Source organism: Dendrobium catenatum, unplaced genomic scaffold (genome assembly GCF_001605985.2).
Source record: "Dendrobium catenatum unplaced genomic scaffold, ASM160598v2 fragScaff_scaffold_1557, whole genome shotgun sequence".
Taxonomy (NCBI): Eukaryota; Viridiplantae; Streptophyta; class Magnoliopsida; order Asparagales; family Orchidaceae; genus Dendrobium; species Dendrobium catenatum.
This window is the reverse complement of record NW_021320019.1, coordinates 3,758,631-3,771,495: the sequence shown is the minus strand read 5'-3', so window position 1 is coordinate 3,771,495 and position 12,865 is coordinate 3,758,631. Positions and strand designations below refer to the sequence as shown.

The window sequence follows — 12,865 nt, the reverse complement described above, 5'->3', positions numbered from 1 at the left end:
TTTTTTGGAGCCCACATATATTTATTTCTTTATAGGACATATAAACATCTTGCCTTTGTCCAATAGTTGCTATGAAACTTATAGTAACTTAATTTCTATTTTTATTGCTCAGGGCTGTATTGAAATCCTTCAGTAAAAGCTTGAGATAATGTAGAAAATCTGATAGTTGATTCTTTGTGTAATAATGTAGTTATGTGTGATACGAACGTTAATTATGATACTAACGTTAATTATGTCACTATTTTGATGTATACCTTAATATGGGATTACTTGTTGCAAAATCAATGAGATATATATAGGTTGAACCGTTGAAAACATGTTTGCTAGCAGTTTAGCTTTTCATCAATCATTATAAATCCTTGTGCATCAAGCCCTTCACGTTTATCCTGCCAAGGGAATTGCTGATTAATTATTAATATTAGTGGTGATGCTTGTTAGTTTTTAAACATAAAAAAATGGTTAGACAGTTGAGTTTGCAATGAGCAATATCACCTTGTAGTTTTTGTTAGTTTTCTCATGCGAAGCAACCTATGAGGCTCACAACAGCGGCAAATTATTGGGTCAGGTGACCGGAGGCGGAAAATAAGTTCGGACATCCAATAAAAATTTGCCGCGTCAGCTTGCGCTTTAGTTGCGCTTTTTGACTTGTGCTTTAGTTGCGCTTTGATTGCGCTTTAGTTGCGCTTTTTGACTTGCGCTTTAGTTGCGATTTACCTGCGCTTTAGTTGCGCTAATTTTAAAATAATATTTTATTAATATCCGGACCCATCTCTGCATTCGGTCACCTGACCCAATAATTTGCCCAATAACATCAGACCCCATAGTGGGGTGATAAACGTTTACGTTATAGAAAAGGCTAGGAGGCTCACCCTGTCAATTACCAGCATGGGACAAGGCACAATTTATGTCATAGGAAAGGCTATAAGTTTGTGACAACAAGGTTAAATCTTTTTTTTTATTATTTTTTTTTATTTTTTTTAGTGGAGTGATTGGTGTTCTTGCTGAGCGATTGTTGTCATAGAGATAGAACCACAAGAGAGATTAGATGATGGGGACATCAGATCAACGTGGAAGGTTTATCAGAGATGTGGTCGTCGATCTACGGCCACGATCGATTCCTTGTATTTCTGAGTCATGATTGTATTTTATTTTATTTATGCATTTTCTTATTTGCTTAGGTGTCGTTATTATTTCCCTTCGTACCCCTTTCATGGGAGTGTTCGCATGTAAGCCCAAAGGGCAAGTTGGTCTTTTATTTTCTTGAGTCTTTGTACCCGGCTATTTATAGCCTCATATCCTTTGTTTTGAGCTAAGGAATGAATGAATGATTATTGAGAAATTTTCCTCTTGCTTGAGCATTGTGAGAACTTGTGAGTTCTAATGGAGAGAGATCCCTAGGAGAGGGATATTTGCGCACCACCCACCAACCTTGGAGACGGCCGGGTTCGTGGTTCGTTATCTTGCTTGATTGCTTTGATTTCCCCATCACCTAAACCGCCAACTTCCTCCCCACCCGAGCCTTCTTCTTCCCCCCAAGACCACCACCAATTCCCTTCCCCACGACCTTCACCCGAACCCCTATTTTCTCCCTCCACCCGAGCCCAAACCGCCGGCCATAGATTTTAGCCGCCGGCCACATTCAAGCCCCTTTCCCCTCATGAGTTCCCTACTTGGGTGTGAGAAGATTTGGGATAATTTTGAATTTCAAATCCTTGAATTTGAATTTCAAAATCTTACCTAAAATAACTCATCTATTTTAGGAAAGCTTCTATTTTAATCTAATTTGAAATTCAAAATTCAATTGGATTTTAATAAAACCTTTTCTAAATCTAAAACCTGAGTTAATAAACTTTATTAGCCCTCATTAATCTCCCCTTGATCAGAAATCCCGTCGTCTCCCTATGGGGACCACTTAATATTTATTTCCTAACTCCACTCAATGCCTATGGAAATACTTATTCAAATTCCTAAACCTCTGGCCGAATTTTCCAAAGCCGTAATTCCTAAATTATTCCATGAATCCACTCATTGATTTAGGGAATTAAAATAAACTTGCCGCAGCCATCCCTAGTATCCCGCCGACCCACCCTCTCTCTTCTTCTTGGATTTGTTTTCAATTCTCAAACTCCTTCCAAGGAAAATCCTGAGAACAATTCAGGCTTTGCACTCCTCCCTTTTCCAAAACTGAAATTGAATTCTCTGCCTAAAATTTTATTCCAAAGAGTTCTCTCTTCTCATAGGAAAAGCTGAAACCTTCCCTAAGGTTTTAACTAGAAAATCTGAAATCTTTTCAGATTTTTGGCAAGGTTTGGAGTTGTTTCTTCAGCGCACATTGACGAGAATTTCTTGTCTCCTCACCTTGGATAAGTTTCAAGAATGCTCACTACCATGGGAGAAGTTTCAACCATTCCTCCTTGAATGACGGAAGCCATTGACGAATACTTCAAGAGCCTCGAGTGGAGGATCTCCACCCCTTCCTAACGACGGTTTTCTCTTCCCCTTGCATCTAATTTCTTTAAGTCTAAATTCTTATTGGTATGATCGTAATCACGAAAGTCTCCTCCAAGTGCTCGTGCTAAGCCTAGTAACTCATAGGAATTGAGCGTACTTTCTTTGCATCCTAAATCTCGTTGTTAGATTAGGGATTAATTTGAAAACTACTATTTTCTGTTGTTTTTATTTTCTTAATTATTTTGAGAGTTCAAAACTCGGAGCATGTAATTTATCCTACGCAAAGCATCCCTTTATTTGTTTTCATCGTCGTTGAGAATTGCTAGTAATTTGATTTCAAAATTATTCTAATCTATGAGCTGTGCAATGCCTCTGAATGAAGCCATAAACATCACATCTAAGTAGTCCTGCATCATTAGCATTTTCACGACCCGGCCCGATAAGCTCAAGTTGACGAGGCAGGAACAGATGGTCGTATGAAAAAATTAAAATTTTCGTTTCAATATTAACATATTTAAATATTCATCCAAATACAATTAGAAAAGAGTCACTAATATTTCATTTTCATAATTTCTAATACATCAAAAGTAACAACACATAAACATAAAACTACTACAAGTACACCACAATACATAATCCATCACAGGACATATAATAATCATAAAGAACATGTCACTTTGGGATTCTCTACGATGGTAAGTGACAGGTCTATCAGCCATCAAAGCTACGCAAGTTCTCCTAAAAAATATTTTCACAACCAGGGTTAGCTAATGTTCAGCATGAAACAAGTATTTCTATTAAATTCATAAAGCAATAAAAAAAAATATTATGCATGCAATTTTCATATTTCAGTGCATAACTTAAAGAAGAAACACTATAAATGACATGAATTGATATTGGGTATGCTTATTCTGTATGACATCCTATAAACACATTTTCCTTTATCATTTCATATGACCATAATTTTCTCATTTATCATTCTTTTCATGATTTTTCTTTATGCTCTTTTATGCATGTAATACTTATCCATAACATTATATACCCATAATGGAAGTATCAATATTTTTATATTTAGTTAGGTACACTTTCAATTTGGCCATTATTTTTATTTTCAGTCTGCTCTGAGGAGTCATATTTGCCTTTAACATCTGTCTTTATCATTTACCTTTATCATATGATAATCCGTATCAACATACACATTCAATCATTTAAATTTTATCGTATGAGAGATGAAATCATTCATACTACCATATGTGTCTATCTAATGTATTGTTTTTATGCAAATCCTATATGTAGGCATTTCAAAATAATTAAAAGAATATGTTATATTGTCTATCTTTCTTGCTGCAGTAAAATATGAAAAGAACTAATGTGCAACTTTTCAACTGAATAAAATGTCTAAAACATATGCATTCTTTCATAAAATTTAAAGAATCAGAAACATGAAATTAACAGAAATACAATTACTTACCTTAATAAGCAATAGTAAAACCTCTACGAGCAAAATGCACTGTTTAGTCTTGTTTCATATTTCTTCTCTTATAACCAATACCTGAAGTAATGAAAATCTTTATTACTAACTCATTGATCATAATGCATATCCATTACATCAATATATTAATATTAAAATTTTTTGGATTTAATTAAATCTTCATTTTTAAAAATTCATATTATCGAGTAAATTCATAATTTTTTTTCTATTTTAATAATATCCCTCCTCCTAAAGTGTCTCAAATTTTAATTTTATTTTTGGATTTTTCCTTAAACCTAAATTTTGGAAATAATATTTTCACTATTTTCATCCTATAAGCATGCCAAAACTTCCCCTTTCACCTAATTAATAATCAGGGCTAATGTATTTTCGGATTTATTTGAATTAAAATTAAGAAAATTAAAATTTTGCTAAAAAATATAATTTCTTTCATTAAAAATATTCTTATGACAATTAGAAACAATGATCATTAAAGAATTTTCTTAAAATCCAAGAATTTGAAAAATCCTATTTTTTGAAACTCAATAAAAATTGGGGAAAAACTTTATTTTTATGGCTAAAATCCTTCATACATTCCCTATTAATCTTCTTGAAAAATTCTAGGTTTTGGAAAAATCCTAGAATTTTCTCCTCAAGAAATCTTTACGAAAATGTAGAAATTTCTTAATTAAAAACATACATTAGTCTTCCCTTAATCTCCCTCTAGAATTTTCCCCAAATTTGGCTGCTGGAAACCGCCACCATTGTCGGCCTAGAAGCCTTGTCGTCGCCCTTGTCTGTCTCTCCTTGTTCGACCAAGAGAAGTGGGAAGCGAAATGAGTAAAGACCGATTCATTCAGCATCTGAAGGCTTTTAGGCGATTAGGGGTTTCTAAAAGACCAAATTACCCTCTCTTGAATAATTTCTCTCAAGATCATGATGGGTTATTAAGTAAATTTTAGTTTATAAAACTTCGGTGTTTTTTATCTCTCAAACCGTGCAAAATTTACCATAAATTCTCTATATCAAATTGATCGAAATTAAATGAACAATTTATCCGAAAACTTTGAAAATTTTGGTACTTTTCATCACAGTGCGTCGTTACGCTACGATTCAGTGTTTTCGGATTTTACAAGCATAGAGAGGGTGAGGGAGCAATTCTGGTTAGGTGATGATGTGAATGAATCATCTAGGAAGCTTATGTGTAAAGGGTGGACCAGGGGCTTGCGCATGGGTTCAGATTGCATGCACATTGACATGTGGTGAGGAGCGTATGTATGTGCTAGAGTGATCGTGTGGCAAGGTTGCATGCATGCTAAAAAGAATGCAACGAGCTTGCAGCTGCTTGCAAGCCCAAGGATAGGGCAAATTATTGGGTCAGGTGACCGAACCTATCTCCGCGTTCAGACGCCAATAGAAAGCCGACATTTGGCTAAATAAACGTGGATTTTTTTAATATAAACTTTTTTACTTTATGTATTGTCAGCCCGATCGACCCGACCCAGTAACCTAGATGATTTGAATTCAGGAATAAAAGAATGGAAATGAAGTCTTTTTCTTTTCTCGCTACATTTTCACTGCTCTGTTACTCTCGGCTCTGACATTCTGCTATCAGACTCCTGCAATACCTTCAGTTATGCAATATTTTCTTCCCGGTGGTAGACGATGACTTTGGAGAAGATCATCATTTAGAAAAAGGTATGGTTGCGCCTATTTTGCGCTTGACTTGCGTTTTTTGTGCGTTTATGTTATATGTTAAATTTTAGGGTTTAGTAATAATTTTATACATAGCATTGTTTGTTCAATGTTAAATTGTTTATCATATGAATTTCAACATTCTTCGTAAATGAAAGAAACAAATGATGTGAAAAGTTTTGTTGAACTAAAGTTGCACTTTAGTTGCGTTTTAGTTGCGCTTTTATCTGAAATTTATATTTTGGTTTTTCTAGATGCCGTATCAAAGGCCAGTGACTTCTCGATGCTATGTTGCCACTTTCAGAAAATATTGTGATGTTTTTATCGAGATAATTGATGATGAACTTGAGCAGATATTAAGGAATTTAAACATTTATCAGTTTTTGAAGTTTTTAGCATTACAACAGTGTATACCACTTCTTTTTGAGGTTCTGAAATTTTGGAGTCTTGCTGATGAAGGCTTCATCGTTCATGATCATTTACTTAAATTCACCTCTGACGAGATTGCGTTGTTGATAGGTAAGATTTTGAATAAGGAATTATGAATATTTGATTTGTTTTTTTACTTTAAATGTAACATGTACAAAATTTTTCCGACCGGTATGCCTAACAGAGGCGATGATATCAAATGGATAGTTGATCCTTTATCTGGACCTCTAACAACTTAAATAAAAATTGAAATTACAAAATTAGACAGATTGATTGATAATGCTACCAAGTTAAAGACCTTTATATTTTTTATTATTTAATCTTTTCTTTCCACTAAACAACCATAAAATCCCTAAAATGCTGACATCTGTTGCAAATAATGTAAGTGAGTTCACTTCTATTAATTGGGCTTCATGTATAAGAAACTTTATGGTTGAGGAATTCAACACAATTTCTGATAAGTTTAAAATGTAAAGATCATTGGGTTACATCAATAATTTTTTTTCTCTTTTTCTAGTAAGTTTTCAGTCCTACTGGTTATTTTTCTCTCATAAAGTTTTTTAATGTTTTATGTTTGGTATTATACAAATTTGATTTTTGGAATACTTTTTTTTGAATAAACCATCCGATCTAGAATTAAGATCGCGTTTTCTAATATGGGAGGGCTACATTCAATTATTCTTTGCACAATAAATTGCTGCCAAATTATTTAAATTTTTTTAAAAAATCAGGTAAGTTTTCTAAATGTTTTATATTTAGAATTGCGCTTTAAGCGTGCGCGCTTTACGTGCGCTATATTTGCGATGTATTTGCGCTATGGCTGCGCTATAGCGCATGTGAAACACAACTATAACGCAACCATAACGTAACTATAGTGCAACAATCATATAATTAATATATTTATATTTTTTGCAGATTTACTTTGCTCTTCAGAATGTTACTGATGAAGAAACATAAAAATACGGGGCTGACATTAATGCTATACAAAACCTGGAAACTCGGCCTGAGCATCAACCCCACAAAATTCATTCACCACAAAGGAAAAAAATTCACACCACCCACCTCCCTCTCCTCCTCATGAAGAACCACCTGAAAGTTCACCTCCGCCGCCTACACAACATTCTACACTTCCTTCTACTGAAAAACCACCTATTGTATACACTGAAGATTTGTTGACTGTTCAGAAAAAACTTGCTGAAGGATTTAAAAAAATGTGCAATAAAATTGAACAGAATTTGGGTGCTATAGTTGATCAACTTGAAGATATTGTGGAAAAACTTCAAGCAGATGTAGATTCTTTGAAGTACAAATTCATTGACTTTCAAATGATTTGTGATCATAATTTTGAAAAACCAGCTATATCTACATGTTACTCCAGCATCCAATCAGTAAAAAAACTCAGAACTACAGTTGTTCAACCTCCACCACCACCCAAAGTAGATGTTCTTCCACCAATACCCAAAGAAGATGTTCTCTCACAACCACCCAAAGAAGATGTTCTTCCACCAACACCCAAAGAAGATGTTCTTCTACAACCACCCAAAGAAGATGTACCTCCACCACCATCCAAAGAAGATATTCTTCCACAACCATTTAAAGAAGATGTTCTTCTACAACCACCCAAAGAAGATGTGCCTCCACCACAAACAAATACAGATGTTCTTCTACCAATAGAGAGTTCTTCAAAGCACCTCATTCAATACCAACCACAAAAAAGAAAAAGAGAAGACAATAAAGAAACTGAAATACCAGATGTATTAATGAATAACTAAGAGGTTATTTCTGTTGATAATATAATAATTGAGCCTCGACCTACACTGCAATATATGGATTATCCAGGGAAGGCTTTCCTAACAGAGCAGCAACAAAATTTCATGAATGATTGTTTCAAAAAGTTTGATAAAAAGTAAGTTAAGTCTTTTTAAGTGCGCTTTAAGTGCCATTACTTATAATTTTTTTTCCTTTTCTGTAGGGAGGACGTCATATTTACATATGGTAATATAGAAATAAAAAGAGCAGATATTGACGATCTACTCACAAATCAATGGTTACCCGACAACCATGTAGATGCTTTTGCTTATTTTTTATTAGAGAAGAGTAGGGTAATGACAGACAAATTTCAACGTTACTTGTATACTTCTCCATTGTACATGGTGAGTATAATTATTATTTATATCCTATTTTTCATATTATTTTCTTATATTGCTGAATTATTGTAGGTATACAAGTTGTACAATCAAGAATATCAAATATTTCTCCAACACGTTAATCCAGTTTCTGTTAAAGATTAGTCTTATTGTTCAACCCATAATTTTCAGTAGGCATTGGATTCTTATTATAGGCAGGTTGAAAGAGAAAGTCTGAAAAATATATTATTCCTTACCAAATTCAGAACACAAGGATATATGCCATATAGTTGTAAGTTAAAATAATATTTTAAGTTAAATCCAGATAACCATGTTTCTATACCTAATGTACTTATAAAAGTTTTATTTGTTCAGATAAAATATTTGCAAGAGGACACCAAAGGATGCTTTTTAAGCGATATAACCAAATGGAACTTACAAATGGTTCATGGACTTCTAACTTAATCAAACGATTTTGATTGTGGAATATTCGTTTATAAATACATAAAGAAAGTCGTGCAACGAAAGAAAGTAGTGCAACGAAAGAAAGTAGACTTGGCTGCTTATAAAGATTGGCAAAAGTATATGCCAAAATTTAGGGTAGAGTTAACATATTTTCTTTATTTTACAACGACGAAGTAAATTTACTATAACATATTGTAAATTTTGTCCATGAATTCTAAATCTGTCCATTTTATTATGTTAATATATAGTTTTTGATTGTTGTGGAACTTGTGTAAATTTGATGTTGTGTAACTTGTGTACATTTGAAAATTGTAAGAGTTATAAATTTACAAGAGTATTTGTTTGTACCAAAGCGCAACCAAAGCTTAATCAAAATGCATTTAAAGCGCAACCAAAGCACAACTAAAGCGCAACTATAGCACAAGTAAAGATCAAAAATTGCACAACCACAGATTTTTAAATTACAAGTAACAATGCATGATTCATACAATAAACTTAACCAATAAAAATCTTTATTTAGATTCAATAATTGTTACAATAAAAAATCTTTTATTCCCAATAAATATTATTACAATACAAATTCATTAAATTCCAACTCCGAAGCAATGAAATCCATCACCAATTTTGTGTATTCAGCACCAGGTTGGCTTGTTGGTTGGCCGGTTATAAATTCTTCACTAAAACATTCAGGCATGCTTGAAAAGTTCATCTGTGTTGAAGAAGGATCATCCATTGGTTTTTCCCCACCAAAGGTTTCTTATCTGTTAGAAACTACATCTTTAGTCTTAGGTAAGGAATTATATGATTAACATATTATTAAAAACTTACTCTTAGGTCGCTTCTTCTTTTCCCAATGACTTTTTAGTTTTGCATTTGATATGCCTTTAGGTCCACGCTTTAGAGGATCTTTTAAATTAGCACTTCCACCAGCAACATCCTTTTGATTTCTCTTCTTGCCACCAAGAATTAAGTATAAGTTTTGAGCCATATCTTTTATTGAGGAAAGAATATACTCCTCTACCTCCTTATTCCCTTGAGTTTCTGTGCTCATTTGATATGCAAATTTGCTCATTTGATTTCTGAATGTGAATCCCCTACCACTTTCAATGTTATTACTTCTTTGAGAATTAACCAAGTTACCTGAATAAAAATCTTGTCCAGCCCTTGCTGACCAACGTAGTAGTAAGTACTTTTCAAGGAATTTAGCTGTATCCAACTGTTTAAAAACTCTTAAACAGTGAGAACACAGCAATCTCATGGTTTCATACTTCTTATAGCTGCATTGAATGTTACCTTCTATTGCATCAAAGTGAACAACCCAAGGATGATGTTGGTTCTTTTTCTCTATGTAGTTGACTAGAAACTTTGAAGAATCACTCGATACAAGGTCTGTACTCATTTCTCTCACAGCTTGTATAAATTCTTCTTAAAAAATAGAATATATTTTCTTGAGTAAAACCGGGCAGCTTGTTTTAATATTGAGCTGTTCTTTATCACAGGAACAATTTCAGACTGACTGCATTTATATTCCTCATCCTGCTCATTTCGCCGTCAATTCATCAATACCTTCTCTAACCCAATAAAACAATCAGTTAATGAATTTGTTGGCTTCAAAATGCCATGACACACATTATTAGTACACTCGCTATGCTGCGTTGATAAAATGCTCATGCTAAAACAATCATTGTTGAAAACTGTTGACCACTTTCTCCTTATCTTATGAAAATCCTGCAACCATTCATGGTTATGAAGGTTCCCTTCCTTGATCATTTCAGCTCATGCCTTAAACACTTCCTCAGAATCACACCACCTCATACACTTATAGAAGATTACTTTAACTTTATTATTGCTATTGTAGATAGAAACTTTTGATGGAACATTTTTAAAAATATGTCATTGGTATAATCTATGACGAGTGTGAGGTAATGCAAGTTCTATGACCCTGGCCATAGTTTGGTCCTGATCAGTGAATATTATTGTTGGATATTTATTACCCATTATTCGTACAAATATTTTAAACAACAATGTAAAATTCTCAATTGTTTCTTCTAACAAAAAAGCAATCTCTAACAAAATATTCTGCCAATGATTGTTAACACTAACAAATGGTGCACAAACAAAATTATACTTGTTGAGCCTGTAGCTAGTATAAAAAATCAACATATCTCCAAAATATTCATAATCTATCCTGCTTTTGCCATCAACCCAAAAAAAATTTAACAATCTATTATGCTCATCATATTGAACATCCCATGCGAACATGTGGTCCTCCACTTGTCGATATTTAAATAATTGAATCAAAGAATTAGTGTCACCAATTTTAATCCTTGCTCTTTTCTCCTTCTGAATAAAAGTGTAGGCATCCCTTTTAGAGAATCCAATAATCTCACATCCTCCAACTTCCTCTGTAAGGTAGGCATATGCATCAACTGTTCTAATCCCTGCATCTGTTATTGATTTTAGGACGAAAGCTTTTTCCTCAACAACATTCCTACATGATCTCAGAAGGTGTCGGTCAGCTGGGCTAGCCAATTCATGATTGTGGGATTCAATAAATCCTTTTGACATGCCAGTAACTATCTTCATCTACTGCAAACCTCACCATGGATGGACAACCAGTTCTAACATCTGGTCTAGTGAATCTCTTTTTTGAATTAAGATCAATACTTTTCTTGAAACCAGCTTTTGAACAGACAAAGTCCTTGGATTTTATCTTCCTAGAATTTTGCCAAAAACTGTGATGATCCTTCCGAACGCTAAAGTCATTATCATGGGCATAAGTACAAAAACATTCATATGCTTCTTTCTCATCTTTATAAACAACCTGAAATGATAAAAAAAATAATTAAAAGCGCAGGTAAAGAGGAACAAAAGCGCTAGTTGCGCATGTAAAGCGCAACTAAAGCGTAGGTAAAGCGCATGTAAACCTTAGGATTTGTTTATCATCTTTTGTTTATCAATCCTTAAAACAATAATGTTCTTCATCCTAAAAACAATAATGAAAGCTAAAAAACAACATCATCGTTTTTTTTTACTTTTCCGCCAAAATAAAAAATATTCCTAAAAACACTTATGGGAACTAAATCGCAACATTTAAGATCCTAAGCCTCTAATGAGTTGAAACCTACGCCCTTTTTCTACGGCAAGCACAACACTTCTTTGTTTACAACTTTCTAGCTCGTTTTTCCAACTTGCGATGAGATTGAAACTTATCGACATGTTGAAACCAGAGGAATTTTCAGCTAAGTTAGCTTCCGATTCATGCACCACTCCTTCTGATTTATGCATCCTTTACGATTCATGCACTCCCTCTTCCACCTCCCTCTTCGCTGAGCATTCCATCTCTTTTCTGCAATTTTCTAGCTTGTTCTTTCTTCTAAAGCAATAAATATTTAGATCTTTCGCGGGTTTCAAAATAGGGCGACAAACGTTTAAAATGAAAATAAACTGGATTGGGTCGGGTCGATCGGGCTGACAAGACATAAAGTAAAAAAGTTTATATTAAAAAAAATCCACGTTTATTTAGCTAGATGTCGGCTTTCTATTGGCGTCCGAACGCGGAGATAGGTTCGGTCACCTGACCAAATAATTTGCCCAAGGATAGGCTGCACTTTGCTATGATGTGGTTTCACAAATTGGAGGAGACCTAGAGGAGATTGGGAGATGGACAACTGATTTGTGGGCATGGGTTGTTGAGAGTATAACTGAGGTAAGAGAAGAGCTAGGGAGTGTCACGACCCGGCTCGGTTAGGTCGCAAGTGCGAGGCAGGAACAGAAATCGGACATAAAGAAGATAAAAGAAACTTTACAAAACAATTAATATAACTCCAAAATGAAGCATCAACATAAAAAAAAGAGCCACTACAATTTTCAAACATAAACTTTTTCTTTTCTTTCTTTCAAAGATCACCAATCAATGGATTTAGCATTAAGATTACAAAAGATACAAAAGGGGATCCATAAGTATAACCTTTTCCTTTTACATTCTAATTCTAATCTTTCACTACAAAACATCAAAACACAAAAGAACCTGCCGCCCGTCGTCTCCCTACGACGGTAGGTTCGCGGTGGTTGGTTGGCCATTTACCTCTTCCTAGCTCCTCCTGAAAAGTATTCCCACAACGAGGGTGAGTCTTACACTCAATAGGTGAGAATGGAAATTTAAATAAACTTAAAATCAAGAGAGAAAATTATAACATGCTTTGAGTAATTTAGCAAAAGAATCATC

At 34.0% G+C, this 12,865-nt stretch overlaps 1 protein-coding gene across 1 annotated transcript in view; it reads left to right on the top strand.

Annotated features, from left to right (window-relative positions):
• The window catches only part of LOC110114091 (alpha-N-acetylglucosaminidase), a 76,419-nt gene that overhangs the window by 41,154 nt on the left and 22,400 nt on the right, over positions 1–12,865 (top strand). The window lies entirely within an intron of this gene.